The sequence below is a fragment of the Phalacrocorax aristotelis genome, chromosome 11 (assembly GCF_949628215.1).
Source record: "Phalacrocorax aristotelis chromosome 11, bGulAri2.1, whole genome shotgun sequence".
NCBI classification, from domain to species: domain Eukaryota; kingdom Metazoa; phylum Chordata; class Aves; order Suliformes; family Phalacrocoracidae; genus Phalacrocorax; species Phalacrocorax aristotelis.
This window is the reverse complement of record NC_134286.1, coordinates 14,474,346-14,499,295: the sequence shown is the minus strand read 5'-3', so window position 1 is coordinate 14,499,295 and position 24,950 is coordinate 14,474,346. Positions and strand designations below refer to the sequence as shown.

Genomic DNA, 24,950 nt, shown 5'->3' with positions numbered 1-24,950 from the left:
CTTATAATCTAAACCATGGGACAACCTATTTACCAGATCTCCCTTCTAATCCTTTAACATTAGCTGTGGCAGATGTATGGAGGGAGAAGAGGAGGAGGGCTGCAAACAAGAGTCACTGCATAGTGCTTGTTATGCATTAGAATGAAGACTAGGACTATTTCCTTAGAGGGACTGTATTCTTATGAGATTTTCAGGTGCTAAAAGTATTAAGAATGCCCCTGTTTTTATGAATCAGGCTGTTAAATTTTTAGTCTGGACTTCCCATCTGAAAGAAACTACAGCTTTTGAAGTCAGTGGTATGATGTGACACTGCATTTCTTGACTTTGGGTTACGTACTCCCATGCAACGTGATGTACTTGGGCAGTCCTTAACCCTGCACGATAGGGGATCCTGACTTCAAGAACTGAAAAGCTAACATGAATTGAAGTTTGAAAATTAAATTTTTGCAGGCTGTAGAAGCTGGCATTTTTTATTAATTTACTTTTTTACCCCCGAGAAGGGAGAAACAGGAAAAATGTATTTCATAAATGTGCATGACTGCTTACAGTTCTGGCAGTGGAGCAGAGAGCCTACTGTCCCTCAGGTAAAATAATTTGCTTTCTTTGTGCCTATGGACATATTAAAAATGTACCATTTTGCAAGACGACAGTGCAGTGCATTACAGATGATATCCCATGTAGTTTGGTGAAAACATTTTACGTGATATGACATGACTTTATAGAGCTCAACGGAGTATCAGGACTGCATAATAGTACATCAGTGGCTTTAAGCTGAAGGAGAAATCATCTTCTATTGAAGTTGTAGCTATTTTAATCAAAGCACTACGATTTTTAGGGAAGCCAAGTTTTAGGTGTGCTTGTCTGAGACACAGAAAGGCCAAGATGACAGAGAAGTGGTGGTCAGATGAAGTTGTGCGTGGGAAAGCCACTGATGTATGAGGAACTAATTTTATTACTTATTCTTCTGCTCACTGTTACTTTTCCTTTTCAACTGCTTGTGCTTCAGTTTTTCTGAACTGTTCCAGACTGAACTTGATGCTTATCACAAATCTAGTAGCTGTAACCATGAATAGCATGACTGTTATGCTTTTCGTGGATACAGAACCAAGAAGTAATAATTTCATAAACTTTACTGAGAAGAAGTGGATCATGAAGAAAAGCTGTGGATTGTCCAAATGGTGTGATGTGGGCATTAGCGGAGCAGTTACTATCAGGTTTTCTGTAGGACAGGTGTTTATGCTGAATATGTGATTCATTATCAACTGAACAATCAGTGCTGCTGGTATTACTCGTGCTGTATAGCACATAGGAAATCACTGATGATTTGCGTCTTGTGCGGATCAAATTAATTGGCATTCCAAAGGGAAGATAAAGATTTTCCACATTTCCATACTGTGTTCTGCTTAGAAAGAAAGTTGATCTGAGATATTCTGATCATCATCTTCAGTTATTCCTAATTTTCTCAAATCAAGGAAATTCTTTTGGGACATTTTAATCTAGCACATAGAAGCAATAAAAGATTTAATGGCTAGACAAATTCAAGTAGGAAGTAGGGCCCAAATCGTTAAGAGTGACTGTATGAACAATTTACAAAGTTCTGTATCACCTGAAATCATTAAATGGGTCATCTTTTAAAGCAAAGCCTATAATTTATCTATAAATCCCTATCTTTTTTTTCATGCAGTTCATTTAATAAACACAATTACAGTGCTTGTTTTATCGGACCATTTTTTCTTGTGCTTCTTCCATTTTAAAGCAGGAAGTAAAAGTTGTTCTTAATTTATGCAAAGTTGGTTTGGCATGTTACATGTGACATCTTGTGGCAGTGCTTTTTGGGATTTGTGGTTCCAGTGAGTGATTTATGGAATAAAATAATAGATGTATTTTTTATTACTACTTTCATTCATGATTTTGACTAATTCACGGTGACTGGAATTCCCTTTAATCCTCCCGTATTGAGAAGTCTGATTTGCTGATTTCAGTCCTTCCTGCCCACTTTCTCCTACCCCATCCCCAGTGAAATATCTTTAGAGAACATAGGAGAGCTTACCTATATAGGGTTTTTTTATGACATTGACACAGGTTACACTGAAATAATTTCCATGTAGCAACAAGTTTTGCCCTACTAAGAATGGTTTTGAGTTACTGCTGTTGGAGATATCTCCTCCTGAAGGGTATGCAAAATTCTATGTTCACATTAGCTAAAGAGAAACAGCAGGAGTATCTTTGTAATCACACAGCTCTGCTAGTCCTGGTAACAAGAAGTAGGATTTTTCACAGAGGAAACAAAGCTGAGTGAATGGCATACATGTTTCCTCTGTGAATTCCTTTCAGTTTAAGTTGCAGGAAAATGTGTAAGTAAGCACAGACGGTCTGTGTTTGAAACCCTCACAAGAATGTATTACCATTTTGAAAATTCCTTCCTTCCATCTACTCGTGACTGTGCTGTGCCCGTCGGTGGGAATCTTGTGTGTGTCTGTAGATACTAGATACAAAACTGGTGTAACACTCTGAGAGAGGGAAATTGGAATTAAATACCTGGATCAGTACAGTGTCCTATTTGATTCATGAAACTCTACAGTCTACAATTTTTACTTCCTTACTTTTGGTAGGAGCTGATTTTAATTAACAAATTTAGCAATTATATAAACTGAAATGATGCATACGGAGAAGAGAACATCAGTGTTCTCAGTTCATGGGAGCGCTCTCTGTATTACTTGCAGAACTGGAGCTCATTATGTTGTTTACCTCTGGAAATCATCCTTTCTGTATTCCTTTTTCTCAAGCGGCAGCTTCTCTATGACTGTGTTGCCTGGAGTATTAAGATATGAAAAGGTAATCCTGTAACAGTTGGGATTCAGTAGCTCTGCAGAAAAAGGAGGAAAAATACCCCCAACCTACAATGCTCAGAGAAAAGCCCAACCCTATAATTAAGATAACACTTCATTTGACAACTGAACAGGAGCCAAACCTTCAGTCATTTTGGAGCTGGTATATTTCCACCAATTATTTTAAGTCTCTTCAGTTGCCAGATATTGTTGCTCTTCTGCTGTCTGGCAGGACACCAGTGATGCTGATCTGTGATCCGACCAAATGGGAAGAATAAATTAACAGCAGTGTAACTGGTACATTCTCAATCCACCAGAATTAACCACAAATGCAAATCAGACCATCATGAGACCATGACTCTGTCTGCAGAGGAGACCATGTTTAAGGTACTCTTCAATGAATGAGAATGTGGAAGGGCTCCATGATGATAATTCTGCTTCTCATATTTTAAAGAGAATTATCTTTAAAAAGTCATAAAATCTGTGTTGTATTCATTCTGTAAGTGCGTACCTTGAGTTCTCCAACTCAGAGAGCAAGGTCTTCTGACCAAATTCCCAGTTTGTGCTGAATTTTTACATATTGCTGCCATTTGTTGTTGAACATACAAGACCAGGTGTATCAAATTGTTTTGAGTTGAAAGCGCACAGATTTTTCTGCAGCTGAATTAGTATCCTTGTAACCTTGATATATGCTTGCCAACTCTTGGTGGTTCTTAAGTAAGCTTGTGTCCCAGGATATGAAATTCCTTGAAACAGCTCTTGGATTTGCTGATGTTAATCTCAGCCCTCTTAAAAACACCAACCAACCAAAAAAAAAAACCAAACCACAAACCCCCTAAATTCCTCCCTCTTAATAGCAAGGAAATCTCCCAGGAAATAAACCTCTGCTTGTCACCCAGGGTGATGCTCGTGAGAGAAAGAGCATAGAAGGGAGACTGAGAACCCTTCAAGTGCTTTGGTGAAGCTCCATTGTATATGACAAACTTTCACTTCTAAATACTGTCATGCGGTTTGTTTTTGTTGCTTGATACATAGTTTCATTAGAAATTGTTCAGATACACTTTTGAAATTGATGTGATAAAGCTTCTTAAAAATAATCAGTGTCAGATGTTTTCTGTAATGGATTGCAAACTGATTTCCTTGTCCATTGTTCTCCTTTCTTGGCTAGTAACGAATGTGCCACAGACGCAGTGAGCTACTTGGCTGTTTTCCTTACTGCGAATCATAAATATGAAGTCCTTAACATAAGCACATCCTGTTCTAATTTGTGAAGTTGTTTTCTAGAGAAAAATGAAGTGCATGTTTTTAAGCAACATAACAATAAAAGCAGATGGAAATCTTATTATCTGCAGATTTGTACAGGGAGTCCTATGTAGGAGCCTAATACAATTTCATGTGAAAGCACAATGTTTTGGTTTTTTTATTTAAATTAAAGTGTTTGGTATGCCCAGAAGAAAACATTTCATTATAGCTTTGTCCTTTGCAGTCAAATAACTCCTCTCATCTAAGTTTGTGCATTTAGGTAGTGTAGTCTGATTTTTTTTTAATTTTTTTTTTATTTTTGGAGACATTGAGTCAATCTTTTGATAATAAATGTTCTTACAAAGAAAAATTGAAAGTATCTTATTTTAAAACTTGATTTTTAGATATATGAATCATAATTTTCTTACAGATGGATGCTGAGAAAGTTGAGGTTGGTGTAATTGGGAATAAATACAGTGCTAAATCATGTATGGAAAGGCTTGTTGCTTAAATGTATGATCTTGCTGTCCTTTCCTGCGTCCTTATTTAGAGTGGCATTGCCTTTCAAACTAAATACATAAAGTAGCACTCGCTATAAAAACAAGTTTTCACAGCTCTGCTTTAGGGTACTGGAAGTTTTATTTATGTTACATCTCAAAATCTTACATCTGAGGCTGGAGCCCTGCCATCTGTGGTTAACTGTGCATTAAGGAGACTGCTGCCAATACAAGTGTGCACGAGGGCAAGTAAGATAAGTTGGAAATCATCTGCTAGAAATAAGGTAGAAGAGGTAGAAGCACATCTCTGATATAACTAGAGCTTGTTCTTTAATATTTCCCTGCTTTAAGCCTTCTGTAGCTCTCAAGGGACTTTTTCCCACATTCCCTTCCTCCAGCCAAGTAATTGCCTAATAGATTTCCATTTTAGCTTTGCATTATTTTGGAGTTAGTTCACAGACTGAGGAGTGAAAAAAATACCTTCTAGCATTGGATATATCCTGATATGCAGAGAAGATAAATAGTATGGTTTTACATCACTCTGAAGGTCAGGCGCAACTGCACTCAAGTCAAGGAGATCGTGGCTGAAAGACACGGTAAGGACTGCCGCTCTGCAGACAGGCCAACGCGTGCAAGTCTGTTAGTTTTAACTCTACAAGAACTTCCAGGCCTCTCATTTCAGTGAGACATGCAGAGTGTGGTGTCATCCTATTATCTGGCTGAAACGTGAATCATGATTTGTTGCATGTCCGAGCACTGTTTGTCATAAGATTCTGGTGAGAAATTGATGGCTAGTGAAGTTTGAAAAACCACCGGGGTTAGATGTTTTTGAGTGCCGGGTCATGGTGTTTCACTGAGGAGAGGATTTGCATTACCTTAATGTGTACGTATATAGATTAGGATGGCATGTGCCTGTTCAAAATACGAAGTGCAGAAATGCTTTGAGATGTTTAAATCCATTCTGCATATTCTCTACCCCATGGTAACTATTTTTATGACTTGTTTCTATTTTATTAGTATTTTCAGCAAAACCTCTGGCTGCTGGTAGAAACATTCTAAGTTCATAAAACTGATACAGGTAACAGGAGACAAAAAGGCCACCATCGTGAACTGACAGAAGTTGTTTAAACACAATACGTAGTTACCCATCATAGTCATATGATATTTGTGCTCAAATAAAATTTTAGTACACACACAGTTAATTCCATGCATTCACGAAACAGGGTGAGCTGAGAAATCAAACAAAACATGGTTATGATTTCCAAAAGTGTTGGTATTTTTGTATACATACATTGTTTCTTGATTTCTTCCTCACAGGTGTTAGAAATTGGCTGGTAGAAACCAATAAGGAAGAAATACTCTGAGAGCTTAAAGAAAAATAAATCACTGATAAGCAGTGGAACCTGTAGCATAGGAGAATGCTTAAAGAAGTTCTGCACATTGATGGCTTTGAAATTAACGATAACAACATATCAAACAGCGTGATAGTGGTATTGACGGAGAACTGTAAATGTAGGCGTTGGGAAAAGAGGAAACGTTTTGAGCTTAAAATGATCCATTTGTTTTCCAACCAAAATTATTAACATTTTCTGGGCGGGAGGGAGATGGGAAAGGACTTTTTAGTTTTACCTGCAGATTCATTTTTCAAATGAGAAAGGGTAGGTTTCATTAGAAACGATCTCCCTGTGTTTCTGAAGATGAGGAAAAGGCAAATTCTGGTTGACATTCATTTAGGTTTGCTTTTCTTATATGTGCAGCAGTCACCTAAACAGAGTTCTGGGAACGTGTATGGAAAATACATAAGTTTGTGACTCCCATGCATTGAATTACTGCATGACCTCTCCTTTACTTTTCCTGCTCTGCTGCAAAATATATTGAACATCTGAGGATTTCTTTTTTGCACCCAAATTTACATGTCAATAAAACAGTATTATACACAGAGGAGTAACTAAGGAACACAGAAGTTAATTAATCTTAAGATTACACAGGACTGAGATGTAATTTTAGAAACCGCTCTGAGTTTCCTGGGTAATTCTGTTATCCTGGGAAGAACAAAGAAGTCCTGGTACTTTTCTGCTTTAGCATCTGATATCAGTGAGGAGTAAGTTGTTTACTCTTGTTGAGCAGCTAATTCCCAGCCGTACAGGCAAGCTCGCTCTTGGCAAAGTGCTGCCACTATTCCGTACTGCCTGCTCTTAGTGAAAAGGAACAGGGTAGCCGTACGTATTCTCCTTCCTGTGATGATCAGGGCAGCAGCCGTGGCATCTCAGGGGCAACCATTTCTGTGCTGGGAAGCAGAAGTGGGGTTTTTGTGTCATGCTGAACCCCTGCTGTGTTCCTGAGGCACCGTGGGGGATGTGTGGTGTGTCCCCAAAGGCCAGGACTGTGGGAACACTTTAAACACCTCCTCTTCCATGTTACAGGCAGTGGGATCTTCATTCCTGTGTGAATGAATAATGACTGTGATACCTGCTTAGACAAGGTGGATTCTACCATCGGTGCATACAGAGAACCTGCTCTAGTGGGTGATTCAGAAGAGGTTCTTAATTTGTGCCTCCCAGTTGCCCGCAGGAGGGACTGGACTACTAGATTTGGTTCCTTAAACTTATGTGGTAGAAAATAAAAAGTTGCATTGTTCCTCCCTGAGAATAGAATGTGAGAGTCAACAATTATAATTGCTTGCTCTAAAAGGGACAATACTATCAAGTCCATCGCATTAATTTAATTGGTAGTGAATTTCAGGTGTACAACTTATGTAAAAGGAATGCGAGGAACACAAAGGCACAGCATGCTTTTTTGAAAAAAAACCTTTACTACTTCTGTGTAGAATAAATGGTGCCCCCTATTAAAAATAGCTGAAGAGTCTTCACAGGCAGGTGATGGTGAACAGGAATGAGATTTTTGCCAACTTGTTGGAAGCAAGCACACTAATTATAAACTATGATAACTTCTGTTTTTTAAAACTACATCTTTTTAAGGAACAAATGTAACCAAAAGCACAGGCTTGTCATGTGGGAGGAGTTGTTTTCTTTTAGCTGAGAGCTCTTATTTCCAAGGCTGTACATCAAGGGAGTTTTTGCTTCAAAGCTGTCTATGCTGCAGAATAGTAACATCTAATGAAACTGATAGTTAAAACCTCAACTCTCACACCATAAGTGAGTTGATATAATAGCACCTGCAACTATTGCACATCTCCTTTGATTTATTTCACTTTTGATCTTTACCACCTGCTGGACCAGCATAGCTTTGTTCATCCTGTTTCTTGCTGAGATGTTTTTAAATTAACCAATAAACCAAACAAAAATACATTAACAGTCTATGCTTATCTTTACATGAGCATTATTTGGGCTCAATAAGAAAGGACAAGAACAATAACTGATCAGCTATCCAGGAAAAAACGAGCGTCACACAGAAGAAAGAGATCAAGGCTACATTTTAAAATAAAACAAATTCCTGTCATTTAAAGATTGCAATTTATTATGCAGCATTATGTGCTACAAATTTCCCTGTACTTAAAGACCTGACAATGTTCTTACTTTAACGCAGTTGCTGCTCTCGGGCAAATAGTATTTTAAAATGTTGTTGTTTTCTGGGTTTGAAAGTAGATGATGATATGAAAAATCCACAGGTTTATGTCCTAGTTATTCATTTGGAAATGAAGTGAATGGTGGAATGTTTACTGTTTTGTATGCTGCAAAACAATTTCTCTAACCAATTCTTATAGAATATTCTTCTAAATAGTATTTTTATTAAATTTTCTTCCACTGGGAAGCAGAGGTGCTCTGACAATCAGTTTTGCTCCTGTTGCGGTAAATCTGGAGGAACACCCTCTTCCACAGTGCGCACGTGTGTGTGCGTGTGTGTGTGTGAATGGTGGAAGGAAGGCTTATCTCCACAGTGATAATAGGCCTTTGCTCCTAACACAGCTGTTTTTTACCACAAGAAGGTATTTGTCCTGTTGAGGAAAACAAGGCTTAAATTAGTTTCTGGAATACTGACTTCCAAAGAGAGAAACATATGCATTTGCAGTATTAGTTTGACAGGAGTCAGTTAATATTCTGTTAAAAAGAAGCCACGTGAGTCAGTAGTAGAACAGAAGCCAGAGTGTTTTTTAATTATAATTATTTTCACTCATCTTCCAAGCCCTGAACTTACTGTATTCCCAGAGAGTTTGTGACACTTCTGTTTTCTTTCTTTCATTCCCATGTTCTCATCCCTAGTAAGATGCATTTATTTGAGTTTTCATAAATAAAAGAAAAAGGAAAAAAATACCCAGACCCAAAATCCAAAACAATCAAACCCTTGAGAATGAAAGCTGGTTTTGCAGAGCTTTTAGAATTACATTGGTAGTATTTATGTAAATCACATATGTTATCCATTTACTGGATTAACATAACAATACAGAAAATCCTCCAGGGTGCTAGTGTATTATGAACACATCTGCTATCTGAGACAGTCAGTAGATACAGAAGTGAGTTTGGTTTGTGGAGTCGTACACTGAAGATTAGCAGAGTCCTACCAGTTGAATGCAATGCAACATGTTTCACTCTGTTTCCCTTTATAAATCTTCAGGTAATTACAGAAGAGTTTCTCACAGTCAGAAGACACCAGCTGCTTCTCTGCTGGGCCGCCTGGTCAGGAAGGTAGCAGCTGGAACACTTCAGCAGCAAATCTCAGCCCAGGCGGGTGCTCAGCCTACCCCCAGCTAGGGGGAAGATTTTTATTTTCTTAGGGTATTAGGCAAAGGGCTGCTAAGATGATTAAGGGACAGGAGCACCTCATATACGAGGAAAGGCTGAGAGAGCTGGGACTGTTTATCCTGGAGAAGTAAAGGCTCAGGGAGATCTCATGAATATGTGGAAATATCTGAAGGGAGGGTGTAAAGAAAACGGAGCAGACTCTTTTCAGCGGTGTCCGGTGACAGGGCAAGAGGCAGTGGGCACAAACTGGAAAACAGGAACATGAAAAATTATTTTTATTAATGGGCATGACTGAGCACTGAAGGCTACTTGAAATTATGTGTTTAAAATGTCACTGTGAGAATAAAGTACCTTATTATTAAGGCAATGAGGCAATGGTCCACTAGCAACATTTTTGATACTCTTCTGTTTCCCTTATCCAGGGAACCCCACTTCTATGCTGTGCAGCAGTATGGTGTGTAGGCAAGATGAGATTATCCAGCCTGACTCAGGAACCCTGTGGTCAGCTTATCACAGGAGGCATCTGACCGCTGATTAAGCGGGCCTCTTAGCAGGGCTGAGTAGACTGTGAAGAGAACTTAGGTCACGTATCTGCACTGCAAGATTTATTCAAGATTCTCCTAATTTAAATGAACAGGAGCAGGTGCTTAAATGTTGCAGGTTGTGTTAACATTCACTGTTACTCCCAGCAGGTCCGGTCCAGTCCAGTGAAAATGGATTTAAAAAAATACTTCTTAGCAACTTGAGAATTTGATATGACAATAATTGTTGTTTATGCAACAATCTGAGAAATGAGTTAGAAATTTGATATCTAACCATTAAGTAGTCATAACAGGAATTGTTTAAATTATGTAGGGATATGTTTAGTCAAGTAAAAGCATTTCTTTAGAAATACCAGCTGCTTGATCTGTTCCACTATCAAATTATTTTTCAGTTTGGAAAATCGTATGCTATTTTTCCATAAGTATGTATTGTTTCAGAAACAGATTAAAGGGAGTCGGTTCATTGACTATAAACACCTCATTTATTTGAAGTAATTATGTGAAAAATTTCTTCCAGGAAGAATATTTGATATAAAATGAGTCAGTAGTATGTCCTAATGTGTCTGCATAAATGAGGCTTTGTCTCAGTAGTTTAGAGCCTGTAAAGCCATAATCTTAATAAACTTCACAAATTACTTTGCTAGTGACTGTTAAACTGGAAGCGATATCCACTCTAGAGGGAAATAATTGTTTTCATACTTGTTTATTTCTGACTATCACAGTAATTGTAAGGTATTGTTTTTGATGTGATCCATTATACAGTTGTATTTAATAAAAGAGATGAGCCATTTTGTGTTATAATTTAATAACTTTGGAAACCAGATATTCAGTCATCAAACATTATTAAATGAATTCACTCAGAAACATTCAAATAATTACCAGAAAGAAATGAAGAATATAGTTGGTTTATTCTTGGTTTTTGAAAGTTATTCCCTGCTAAGCGAGGTTCTCTACCATTCCCAAATAGGACCTTACTATGTGCATAGCCTATTGAACAAATGAGCTCCCATGCTCATTCAGCAGATCACTTATGCATTGGTCTAATATTAAGTTTATTAACAGGCCCTTTTAAATCACTGTGATAAAAGTGCAACTTTCATTCTTTCTACTTGTGGGGGCAGTGTACTGAAAAGCAGATCTTAATCATGAGTTGGTGGCTTTTGCCTTTTCTTCCTACCCAGAGCTTTCTACTTCTGTATTGCCCTAAATTATTGCCTAGTTTGCAAAACCAACTAGAAACTCTGTTTCCCCTGTATATCCATCTGCAACTTTCAGTTTTGTAGGCTTGTTTTCCAGCTGACTGACTCTGGAAAGCTTTATGAACATGAGTCATGTTTAAAAAATAGGCTTAATTTTTTAAAATTATGAATATGGTTAACATATAAGTTTGTAAATGCAATTAATTGTTTTCATAAATATGACTAAGAATTCTGTAATATAGACAAGAGTCAATGAAGCATTTCCTAAGACAATTTCAAAATGTGTATATCAACTGTTTTGGCATAAAGAGTGGTTTAAGGAAAATCGGTAATTGGATATGTTTCTGATGAGTTTCTGAAGGTGTTCATGTGAAGCCCTGTGTTTTTATTTTCATCAGTGATTTTTGCAGTGTGTACAAAGACTGCATATTAAATTTGTCATTTAGAGATGGTGAGAATTGAAATTATATTGGTTTCAGTACAGTGATAGAGTTTTCTGAACTGTATGCAGAGTAAAGCCCATTGAGAAAGTCTTTTAGATCTGTGTCTGGGATCTAAAAATGCAGAAATACACCATGGTATGGAATAGATTATTCTGAAAACTGATGAATCTGAAAAGTATTTCATGGTCATAGTAGGTAAGGAATTCATTGTGAGTTGAACTCTAGGATCAAGTGCTAGAATGAAGTTTATGTAATTCTTGTATAGGTAAATAGGGGAAGGGGAAGTAAACCCAAAGTTTTTTGGAGAGAAAATTTTAGCATTTTTTCCTCTGATGTTCTCACTTGTTAAGGATTTGATAGTAAGTAAAGAGACAAAAAAAAAAACTTGAAAAAGAAGAACTTGCAGAAAGATTTTAAGATCTCAATTTCTAAAGCTTATCAGAAAGTGGATTAAAATTAAGATTTATTACGGTGTATAAGACATAAGAAACTTGATGAAAAAAATGCTTAGCTCTAAAGGGCTCTTTAATTCTGCAAGTAAAGATGCATTCAAATGGGAAATTTGACTTTTGAAATGGCTTTGAGGGTGATAAACATTTGGAAGAAACTAACAAAGGACAAAATGGATTCTTCATTCCTTGTGGTATGTAAGACAAAACTGAATGCCTTTCCAGATGATATCCTTAAACAAAGTTAAGCAATTAGGCTGAATGCAGAGGTAGCTAAGCTTGTAATATTCTGGAACGCATTCTAAGTGTTTTAGGGATTCCTGTGGATTTGAATTTGACAAGGCTATAAATTTGGCTGTAGTTCATGAAGCCTAAACTCCTTCACATGTGTTTTAATTAGCTGGAACAAAGGGAAGAGAGATCAGAAAGACAAGCAAGGATGGGACAGTGGAACAAAGGATGATCTTGATGAGAGCTGTATCAGCACATGGAGATCCTAAAAAAGCAATTTTGGAATTACATTGCACTGTTTAGAGTTTAACTGTATGAGCTTCATGAAGAGAAAAACAATGCCATCTAACCCAGCCTTCTGCCAGTGTAGTCTTGTTCTCCAAATTACTGCATGTTTTCTAGTCCTTTGTCTTGTTTTGTAATGGATCGTAAAAATGAAGGATGTCCAGATAATCATTGGTACCTCATCTATTACAGTATCATTGGGCTGAAAATTACCCTTCAGTGGTGTGTGATTGTACTATTAAATGGAGAGGCTTTGTATTATAGTGAAAGTTAATTATTAGTAAGGCTGTGAGAGAATTGCCACAGTAAATTTCTAAAATACCCTGTGCTGCAATTGAACATTTTCAAATATCTCAGTATTTCTGTGCGAAAGGGATCATTAATTCCCCATCTATAGAATGAGTGGACTGCTTGGGACTGAAAAATCCAGAAGCTATCTGTGATGAGCTGTGATTTCAGGTTTTATCTCCAAGTTTACCTTTCAGGGCCAAGGATTTGGTGTGTAGGGACACTGGGGATTCTTTAAGCCAGTGGTCTATATCCGGAATGTGACGTTGAAGACTTGGAGTAGGTAAGTTTGCATTTAATTCTATGGGTATGTGAAATAAAATAACGCTTTTGATCAGAATGACTCATGGGAAGGGCTGCAGCCACAATCTGTGAAGGGAAGATCAGCCTTTTCCTTCCCAAGAGTTCTTAATGTAATTCAGGCTCTTGGACATTAGGGCTCTTAGACTGTACGCCATGGAAATGTTACTGGCTTGGACCAGAATCTGGGATTAATGGTAGAACTGATGAGAACTGGTGCATGTAATATTTTGTTCCTGAGTTTTTCACTGGCTTGCCTGTCACCACAATGGTTTGCCAAAACGTTGTTTCTCTTGTTCTGCATATCATTAGAGGTAAACAGTATTTTTTGAAAGCTGGCTTGGTTAGAAGATGCAAACAGCTACAATTAGATCAAATCCTGCGTCTGCAGTTAATTCAGTAAACCTCCCCCCATTTAAAGTTTCTCAAACATTTTGTGGCAAATTATGTTTTATGGCAAAATCCCCCCCTTTTTTTTTTAACACTGAAAATGTCTTTAAGATTGTTTATTTTTACTTTTTCTGTACAAAACTTTTTTCATCTTTCTCTGAATATGACTTGAGTATTTGTAACATCCTTATGAAAGTGAGGTTATTTATAAAATATTATGCATATGAGATGATAATCGTTTCAAATGTTAAATAGGTAGTATTTTAAGTCCATATTAGAACACTTTGCAAAGCTGTTAAGGCCAGCTGATTCAGGTGTTGTACTGAACTTGTCTTCTTTTTCTGATTCTTTTAATCTGCAGCTACAGGTAGAATATACCATGAGCTGCTGGAAATCGATATTCTTTTATTATAATAAAAAATACAGCAGACAAAATTGTAACCCCCAAAATTGGTAAGTGAAAAAATCGTAATTTGAAAACATTTTTTTTCAAAATTCCTCTTTAATATCTCCAGAAACCAGCCCAGAAATATATAAAATACATAATCCTAGCTTTTAGAAGCATTGCCTAACTGAGATAGCAGCTAACGAATTGTGAGGCCATTTCAGGGGAGATTATTTTGTGAATATAGACTAGCACTAAACTTGAAAAAAAAGAAAAGCAGATATAATAAAATGTTGCATGAACTTATTATTCAGCTTCCAAGTGTCATAAAGAAGTCATAGTCCTGCTGGTTAAAACCGCTGGGTGACTATGGGTTTGATGTAAAGGTTATTTCTCTTCTGTTGGTTTCTCCAGCATCATTTTTTTTGCTGAGATTTTTTACTGACTTGAATCAACTTTATCTACTGAAGTTTTCTTTACTCCAGCTATCTTTTAAAGTAAACAGATGGGGTTTTTTTGACACCTTAATCTATTAGCTTCCTTATCTTGTTAATTTTTACAGATTGTGGTCGTGGCCGGTTTATAAGTCTGACAGTTGTCTTAAAAGCAAAACCTTCTGTATAAGGGTATTGTGAATGCGAAACTTAGCAGGCACAGTCTCTGAATAGGATTGGGAATGTGGGATTGTGTGCAAGGTAGTTACTTTTCAAACCCCTTTTATCATCATTTGAGGGCCAAAAAAGCTGAAGGTAGGGAATTCCATTATTGCTATATTTTAAATAGTGTTTATCTTTACTATGAAGACTCAAGTTAAAGGTTGAAACCATGCTATTTATTTATCAAATTAATTTTATATAGAAGTAACAAAAAAACACCCTCAGTATTTTATCATAATGGATATAAAGAATCTTAAGACCGTGCTGCATGTGTGTGATGTCTTTTTTGGTAAAGACTAAAGCACCAGAAACTAAGGCGATATGGAAGCCTAAACAGATTGTGGTTTTCATTTTTTAAGCACATGAACAGGTAGAATCCTTTAAATACTTGTAGAGTCAGCGATCAGAGTTGCAGCTATGAGGAGCAGCTGTGGTATTTTAACAGCTTATTACCATCTCATGGAGGCATGATACCTGTCTGAGTGCTCCTCATCTGTTACATTTCCAAGCCAGGCAGGTCAGCTGCCTTCGCTGCTGCCAATTTGTGTGTACTGCCTAAGGTCAGAATCCCAAACAGGCCTTAAGCTGCATCATTCTGTTACTAGTTATTAGGGGGTGTGAATTCTGTATGGGATTATTCATATACTGTGAGAACAAGTTTCCCCTGAGAAGTGGACACGAAAAATTTATGCTAGGGCTTCTAAACTGTATTCTCGTGAACAGATACTCAAGAGAGCATATCCTAATGTAAAGTGGGATTCCCAAACTGTCAAGTATCCAACCACAAGGCAGGCTGGAATAAGATTTCTCTGGAGCTCCCAAACCTGGGATAGGTGACACCACAGTTATGGACTCCAGAGCACAGACCAGGCTAATGGCATTACCAGTAAATTATTGGTCAAGATTAATTTTTTCTCCATTTACTTTGTTTTGGGGTAATTAAAAAAGAAAAAAAAATCCAGTTAACTGTTTATTTTCACACAGCTCCTGGCATCTCGGAGCCTGAGAAAGGATTTTTTTTTTTTTTTTTTTACATTTTTTGACATTTAGATTTTTATTATTTTACCACATCAGCCATATTGATAATAACCTGTATTTTGGTTTTCACTGTGAAATTCTAATTCGAAGTCCTCAAAGAGCTACAGCAAACCTACCAGCAGGTGAAAGAGTAGTTTTCAATGTTGAAGAGTGCAGTTGGCACCCACTTTGCATTTAGAGCCAATGACAAAAGACAAACAGTTCTCACTTAAATCACAGTTTTTGGAGGAGAATTTTTATGAGGTGAAGTGAGGCATAGGCTTCCATATTCTTCTGTCAAATTTTGAAAATAAGACTTAAACTTCCCATTTAATTAGGTGGTACTTTGTCCCCCTACACACTTTAAATCTTGTCCTTTACGTTTATGACAGGTACAGATATATTTGTGACATTTATAGGCAGACTATTTCCTGCCATAGTCGAATGTCACAGAATAGTTGATGTGTAAATTAATTACAATGACAGATACTTTGTTTCTTGTTACTTTATTAGTAAAGGAATGTATGATTCCAAAGATTGTTCTACACTTGAGAAATATGCAGTACAAAATGCTGAAGCAGTCCTGACATCTAAGTGAGAATGTGAATATTTAGCCTGGCATATGGTGATAGGAAGAAGGTGATATGTTTTGACAGATATTGTAATTTAACGGTTAAAGTAAACACACTGTCAGACAAAAATGGTATGGTTGATGAAAAGTATGTACTGTATTCTATTCCTATAGCTTCTCCATTTGAAGAACATATAAACATTTATGACATTGGTAATCTGGAACATCTGTAGACTCTGAGTGAGAACCAATGACACTATCTCACATTGCAGTGATGCATTTTCCAAAATTAATTATTTTATTCCCAGAAAGAATACTGCAGCATTCCACGGTAGATACTTACCAATCTGAGTATTACTTACAAGTGAATTCTGAAGATTACCACAAAAGAATAAAAAAGACACAATCACAGAAAGATCTTCCAGGTCCAAGAGCAAGCAAAAATGTTTGGTCCTTTCTTTTCTCTCCCTTTGGTTATAGGCAAAGGGGGTTATGGGCAGTCCACAGGAGGGCCAAAAGCACTCAAATCTTCAAAAGAAGTTAATTATATATGTAACTGCAAAAGTCCTGGAAAATGTCTCATAAGAGTCAAACCACCCAGGTGCTCAAGTCTTTTCAATACCACACAACACTGTGGAATAAATCCTGGGTCTACCTCCAGGAGAAGTGCTGTATGGGTCTGCTGCAAGTGCACCCTTTCAAAGGTAGAGCCAGCGGTCTCAGAAGCCGTGCCATGGGACGTGCATGTGCGGGGCAGAGGCTATGCTGTCTTGAAGTGCTGTGGTTGGTTCTTGCTTGGATGTCTCTGCTTAGCCCTCTGTGTTTGTTGTTGGACTTCAGGAGCTTCATGGATAAATACCTTTCATATGCAGACATGTTATTAAATGGTACAAATTACTTCTTGGCTTTATTAAGTGTGTTGATTTATTCAAACTGAGGATCTGACTCATAACATCTGTTCTGTTGATCTCTGTTATTCCCTGCATTACAATATTCCTATTTATTTTGTAAAAAAATTTGGAATAGCTTGTAAGGAAACACAGGAAGCCAAACTTGTGTTAGATGCAACATTTTTCCTTAGAGAAGCTAGATATTGGCATGTACAATGGCCAGATGCTACTGTACTTTCACGGATACTTTGCTTTTCTGCCAGGAAAAAGATCTGAATACATTAAACAATATATTAAATGTAGCATAATACAGCTTCCTTTTATTTGGTTCCTTTTTGCTGTACAGTTAAATGTGCATTATTGTAGAAATGAGATAATTAGAACTCTGCTAGTCTCAAATTTAGATTTGACCCAAGGCTTATCTCATTTTCTGTTACCAAATGTAACTAGACTGCAATATATTTTGAAAGTTTCAGAGGACCTCTCTGTCAGTAGCTGCACCTCTCTGCCCAGTATATCTCAGTATGTTTTTTCATTACATCAGAGAATTATCTGGAAGCTTAAATAATTGTGGCTCCACCATTTTCCAGACCTGAGTTTGATCTATTTAGTTTCTTTTTGTGTAGGAGCTTTTTCATAACTTTGAGCATCCTTTCCTGTTCTCTGTAGGTTTTTTTCTTTTCTGGTGTTTCACTTCACTAAAGGAAAGAAGAGGAATAGAACCACCCACAGTATTTAGGTTGTGAGCTTATTGTGGATTTATTGAGTAGTCAGTAATGGTTTCATTACTGACTTAATGGTGTAACTGTTTCTGAGAACCCTTTAAAATGAAATTTCTAGGAGTTTTTAAAATAAATCTGGTGGGTTTCCCCCTCCCTAAACTTCATGTCTGATCTGTCCCTCTAAAAAAATTGGAAGATTTTTCATTTTCCATGGAAAGGAAGCTGTTAAAAGTCTCTGGAAAGGTAAATATGGCAAGGTTACCAGAGTTCAGCAGTGCTTACTGCAAATGAGTATCAGCACTTCAAGGTCTCAGGTTGCCTATTTCTTCCTTAATTACTAGTTAATGAAGGCCATGTTCTTGAACTAAAATGTAGGAGGAAAACATCAAATATGACTCAGAAAGTCTCTGGCTTTTCCAAGCTTTTAAATTTCTCTAACTAGAATAGATGAAGTGACTGCAACAATAAGGATTGCTCCTTTGGAAACCGTCTAATGTCATGTTTTTGCCAAAGAGTCTTCAAGAAATCCAGAAAGATCAGCACTGGTAAACCACAGGTTTGCAATTGTGCAGAATATTTGTATGAAATTCATGTAAGTTTTAATCTTTAGAAGTGCATGATATCATTATTGCACACTATGCTTCTGCGCTGTGTTATATAGAAAAGGTTCTCTGCATCACTGCACTGTTTGCAGCATGTGAATACAGAGGGCTCATTTTAATAAGAGACTGACACAATATTTGGCTAGGTTCATTGCAGTTATTTCTATTTTTAAAAATATATTTATTTATAACTATATTTTAAAAACCCAAAACCAAAACAGAACAGAGCCAGGATCAGCCAGCCTAAACTCCAGGCCCCTGAGCCTAGCGTCTGCTATTGGGTAGTTACCTGTGAGCGCCCAGGGCCAAACAATAGAAACGTGTATTTGCGGGAACGCAGGGCAAACAAATACTTGTCCCTTTGTATCTTCCCACAATTTATAAATGAATTCAAGTTTTAGTGACTCAGGTCTTACTAGCATGGAAGATGTCTCAAATCATTTGCTGAAATACAGGAAGGTATAGTTGGCTTGTGTTTACTGGGTGGTGCAATCCTTTTATTTTAGTTAGATGCATCATTTTGCTTTGGAAAAATTATAATGATTCTGGTTCTTAGCTTCCAAAGAAGCTAAATCACTTACAGAAAGCAAAATCTTAATCCTGGCTATTTTTTAATTAACATATAATTCTCAACATCTTAGAAACTTCTTTTCACTATTACTGTATGCAGGGTAAAGCAATAGGAAATCCTGACTGACAGGCTAAAGGTTAAGGTGTATGTGTAATCCCTGAAATGCAGAACTATTTGGCAATACTGAAAAAGGCTGCTTTATACAAGGCATTAACAAAATGCATTGTGAAATCTTGGCACCCAAATTAATGTGACTGCCAATGTCAAACCAAAAACTTTGCTAGCAAAACAGTTTGTCCAGTACTAAGCAGGCACCATCATGGCAGATTGAATGAACATTCATACAGGGGTACCATCTGTTCATAATGGCTTTTGAAGAATAACAGATGAAAATGCACTGAAGACATGAAAGTGCAAGAGTGAACGTCAATGGGAACAGGACACAGTGCTTACAAAGCAGTGATGGGATAGGCCAGCTAATACAGGGAATAAAACTGAAGTCACTGGTGCAGAGGAGAATGTATAAGCGTACTCACGAAAAACAAAATAGTCTTGGGGCAGCGAGAGAGAACCATCATGAATAATTATGACTACCAGTTATTGCATAGCTGTTTTCCTTGACTGAGAAATATTAGAATGCTAAAATATGGAGGGAGCATCCTCTCTTCCACTCTAGAGAGGTGGTCTCATAGAGGATGGGTCTGTCATGGTCTTAGATACTTGGTCAAATTTATTTGAATCGTTTTCTGCAAAACTCACACTTTTTGCTCTGGTGGTCTCTGTTTCAGTCCTGGGAGTGTCAGCCAAATTTGCCACCACAAAGTGAATTATTTTTCATTTTAAGTCATGTAGCCTCTGGTCTTTCCGATCATGCTAATCAAAGGAATGATGTATGAATATAGAATTCTCTAGATTCTACAGAATTCTCTATTCCATATGAATATTGAATAATATTCTATAGTCCCTGGTGGGAATGTGTTACAGGTCAATTTTTATGCCTTAGCACAGAGATGAGCCAACATCAGCACTGCAATACCCAATTTTCAAGTTATCTTTCTGTGGGAATAAATTCCAAAGTTGAAAGTCAAGTAATTTGTACGTTGCAAGGATGGACTCCTATGAAAGGGCGGCTTCTGGGTGGTGGGGCCAGCTTGGAGGAAGTACTAAGCAAAGGCTATAGCTGAACTCCTTTCCTCTCCATTTGACATTTGGCCATTTGACATTTCGGTTGCTGGGTATGGCACCATCTGGGTGATCACTTGCGGGGCTCCCCCCACCTTGGCTGTTATCCGTGATTTCTGTCTAAATCAACGGCCTCGTCACCAATTCCTTATTCCTGGGGTCATGGGACCCTTGCTCTCCCTTCTTTAATTTGGACCGTAAAATTTTTTCTTGGTCCAATGCACCTGACAGAGCCGTGTGGAGTTGCTGAGTGATATTATGTTCAGCGGTTAGGTGGGTCAGTAAAATTTTTATTTGTTCTTGCAAGGCTTTGACCGTTTGCCATCAGTTAGTTTAGTCGGGTGCTTCTCCTCTGGAGCTGCCACAGGAGCTCTTTCCAACACAACATGCACCATGGCCTTTCCGTTTCCTGGCTGCACCTTTTGTTCCTTAGTAAGTGTGGTAATTCATTCTGCCATCGTTTCTGGATTATGCCAGTTCCTATGAGCCCAGGTCATTCCTGGTGGAGACGGGCATGCATTACACACTTTCAGTTTTTCAATAACAGGGGAGCACTACTCAGATCTCTCCTGGCTTATTGCTGAGAGATCACTTCCTGGCTCTCCCTGCCTGCTCTTGCTAGGTGGAGGGCCAGTCGCCCCTTACAGACCTTCCAACACAACAGCTTTCAACTTCTCAACAATAGGAAAGCAGCTAAGCTCTTGCTTTCCTGGGCAGCCAGAGCTTATCACTGCTCCAACCTCTCCAGCTTATTGCTGAGAGGTTACTTCCCAACTCCCCCTGCCTGTATTTGCTGGGTAGAGAGTCAGTATCCCTTAGCAGCTTCCCTGGGCAGGGAGCCGGTATCCTCAAGGACCTTTCAACACCAAGGGTATCCTGTCCACGATGCCAGTTTAAATGTTATGTCCCACCAGAGAAGAAGGGAGAAATGACTCAGATTTGCTGATCCTCACGGTGTGAATTAAGGTGAAACGACACTCAAGGTCCATGCACACACATTGCCATTAAGGTGAAATGACACTCAAGGTCCATACGCAGTCTTTACTTTCACTGTGTAAAATTGTAATTGCATCGACAGGGACCCAAGAATATTTTAAATTTTACTTCTTAGCTTCAGTCTTGTGTTACCCAATTAGTTCAAGCCTTGTGTTACTTATTTGCCCCAAGTCTTGTGTTACTTATTAAGAAAGGGAGAAACGATGAACAGAAGAAGGAAAGGGGCAAGGGGGAGAAAGGGAGAGAGAGAGAGATCACCGATCTGGGTTCCAGCGTTGGTCCAGCCAATGGAGGGGTGTCTGGTTGGTGGGCGTGCTAGTTCAAAAAAGTCCCCCCAGTGGCACTTGCTTTCCCCCTTTTACGTCAGCTGGTCGCTACAGACTACCTCCCGAGGCCTTTGCGACTTGCAAGTGTTTGAGACATTCATTGGAAGGGCTCAAGGAATCTCCACCCCTGCCCCCTTATCGAGTTCTGTCTGGTGCCGATTGGTTAGCGTCCTCCCTAGCTATGTACGTTAGCACGCCTTCTCCTTACAAGAGTGGGGGCAAGTTTTCTTAGTCCTGAATTGAGACGATGGTCATGACTGTCAAATTATGTTTTGCAAAGCTCACATGGTTCAAACAGCTCTTTGTTCCAGGGCTTACAAGTCAGCCTTGGTGTTAAATTGTTAGCTCTTTCCGTTGGTCTCCTACACCGGTCATCATAATGGCAGCCTTGTGCCCAGCAGCTCTGCTTTGAGGGAGTCTGAGTGTGCTTCCGTCCCCCCAGCTGCAGCTAGATGTGCTTTATAGGAGAAACAGCTATGGATACATCTGAGGGGCAGGCAGGGGTGCAAGTCCTGTTGGTGGCTGTAGAGGTAGGTGCTTTGAGTATGCGTACAGTAGTGGGTTTTTGAAAGATTTAGTTGCAGTTTTACCACACTTGATATTCCAGTAGAGTCTAGGCAAATGTTGATAGCCTGATTATTCCAGCTGGGGAGGGGTTAGGCAGTTACTTAAGAAGTAGCTCTTTTATCAGGAGTGGGCAATAGGACATCAATTTTAAGTGTATTAATGTATTTACTTCTGTTTTGTGTATCTGAATATCAAATCTGTATGTCTCTCATACTTCCAGTTTATTTGTATCCTTTACCTAAGACAGTGATTTAGATACATTTTTTCCAGCAAAAAAATAAACAATTGAGGGTTTTTATTATTCAAAACTATTAATAGTTTATGAAGAATATAAATAACTTATCATCTAACCCACTTTTCATATAAATCTTTTTTTCTTGTCATTTTTTTAAGTGGTTCTTTATTTGTGACCTAATATTTCTGTAAATCTGGACAGTAGCTTCAGCTAAGGAACTGAAATTAGCTTATTTTAATTACAAAGCCTATGAGAAATAAAAATTGTAGAAGAAGTAACATTAAATGAGCTTAGTTTATATCTTTTATGTTTCTGTTGTAGAAGGAAGTGCACACAATGAAACCAGATTTTGTATCACTCATTTTAGTCATGTGTGGAAATGCCCTTTGTTTCTGAGTGACAAATGTTGCTGAAATTCTTCTGTAGAAAGGTATGAGCACATAGCAATGAATCTTTCTGCTATGCACACAGGTGCACTTTTTGACGTGCGACTGTCAATTCAAGGATATACATTCCTGACGCTGTGTGATATGTATTACACCTCTTTGATCCAGGAGAGTGCTGTGGCCACGAGGAACTTTATAGTATGTACTCATTAAATGCAAATAATATGATAATATTGCAATTGTCAAATCTGTTGCCATTTATGTGGTGTTGCAAGTTTTTGAGAACTACAGTACGAGACTCAGTGAATCAAAGATGAGTCTGATGCAGCATTTATTTAGTTTGATGCTCTGAAGATTCTTTTCTATCCCGTTATGAACTGCAAATGATGATTTAAAATGTCACAATATATCACAGATATATACAGTATCAATGCCCTTTATAACAGTTAAGATACTTTCAATTGCAAGGTGGGTCAGGACCTCCTTACTGTTCTTGCAAAAAGTGGTTGCTAAGATCAAACCAGGTAGGCTGCTTTGTTTTGTACAAGTTCTGGATATTTTCTTCGCAGAAATTTCCCGTGATTCCCAGAGGTTCCTGAATATCCTTAGAGCTTTTTAGAATAATCTCCTATTGATGACATGTCTAACTTAATGACTTTGTGATGTTCTTGACCTGTCCAGTTCTTCTAATACGTGCTTTGTCCTTAACTAATTTCTTTTACTTAGGCATGTGTTTCAAAATTGTTTATACAGTGTTCCTTCACTGCAGAACTTAAACCAAAAGAAAACTAACAAAAAATACTAATCTCCTCAGATTTCCTTCAAGTAAGCATAATGCACTGCAATTAAAATTACAGTATTTGTTGTCTCTTGCAACTGTTTTACTCTGCAATAAACACTGAAGACAGGATACTGCTTTTTTGGGCACTATCACCATTTAGGTTTCTTTTTTCGCACAGCTGTGAATCACTGAACTCCAAATTTAGAAGAGTTTAATTAAAGTCTCTTTTTTTCCCTAAAGGAATATCTTGTATAATTCAAAAAACTTCTATCAACAACATTTCATGGTTCATTTGAATGTTCTTATTTTGCTGTTCCTGGTGTAATCTGGTGGTAGTTTATTGTTTGGAGAAGAAAAGATATCAGGGACTCAGCAGCCATTTGCTTGATGCTTCTAGAGGTGACATATTTCATTGTCAACACTTGCTTTACTACACTGGCAGTAATTTAATTGGCACCATGCTTAGCCTGATGTTATTCACTTTAAGGATGGTTAGATAAATCAAGGCTGTTAGATGCTGATTCAAAGCGGTTTTTACTAGCAAATGAGCATTGCTTTCTGCACCAAGACAAGATACAAGAGAGTCATGTTTGCTCTTTATTCTTCAGTATCAGGATTCAGAGACGTTCACTACAGAAAACATTCTTGCTTATGCTGAAGAAATAGTACCATCAGACACTGAAGTAGTTCCCGCCATTTATAAAGTGTTCCCCATGTATTTCACAAACTGAGTTGCAATCTGGGGTTTTTTGGGTTTTTTTGTATGATGGCTGTTGGCACTGGGGAACGGGATCTGGAGTTGCACAGAGAATGGTTTCTGGGCAGGTGAAAAAATTTTCTTAAAAGGAGAACATTTGGCATTTGATTTTTTTTAAATATTCAAGATTATTATTAAAAAAAAAAAAAGAAAAAAAAGAGAGACAACTGAAAAATGTAAGTAGAGAAATTTGGTACCAATCTTCATAGATTTATATCCTGCAAGACATTTATACGGTGTTCAGTGAAGACACAGAAATTACAAATAAACAAATTTGTTTGCATTTACATTAACTTTCATCAGAAATTATATTTGCAAGAACTTTTGATGAGATTTAGTCAGTTTGAGTCCTGGTGGGGTTACTCCCATTTGCAGATGAAAAATTTTTAAAAACAAGATAAAACCAGAATCCAGTAATGAGTAGCTTATTAGTATTGTAGGGGAAAATGTTTCCTTTAGTTCTTCAAAGAAGTAAAGCCAACACAATTAGAAGTTCTTTGCATATGTTCCTTTCTTTTTCTCATTATGTTAGTACATGACATGCTGGTAGAATTAAGTTCTTAGTACAGATGACTAGAAGAAGTAAAATTGCTTCTGTTTCTTATCTCAGAATTGCATTATAATACAGATACTACCTCATTGTGTCTGTTGCAGCCACACTAAAATGATTAATGAAATTATAGGAGAGCAAACGTCTTGTTACAGCTGTCTTGTAGATGTAGAGGAAAAACCAACAAACCTAATCTTTATCATTATGATATTTCTATTTTTTATTCACATTTCATTATTAAATCAGAATTGGAATATGTAAAACAGCAGTGTATTTTCCCTAAATTTATAAGGGGAAAGTATCTTTCTAGAACGCAAGATTAGTTTTTCTATAAGGAGAGTCAGTTCTTTTTTTCTGTTTGT

At 37.6% G+C, this 24,950-nt stretch overlaps 1 long non-coding RNA gene across 1 annotated transcript in view; it reads left to right on the top strand.

Moving 5' to 3' along the window:
* Nucleotides 1-24,950, top strand: part of LOC142063106 (uncharacterized) — a 118,226-nt gene that overhangs the window by 47,589 nt on the left and 45,687 nt on the right. The window contains exon 2 of the long non-coding RNA XR_012662632.1: nucleotides 12,902-12,987. This is a non-coding gene — a long non-coding RNA (uncharacterized LOC142063106). The remainder of the gene's footprint in view (nucleotides 1-12,901; nucleotides 12,988-24,950) is intronic.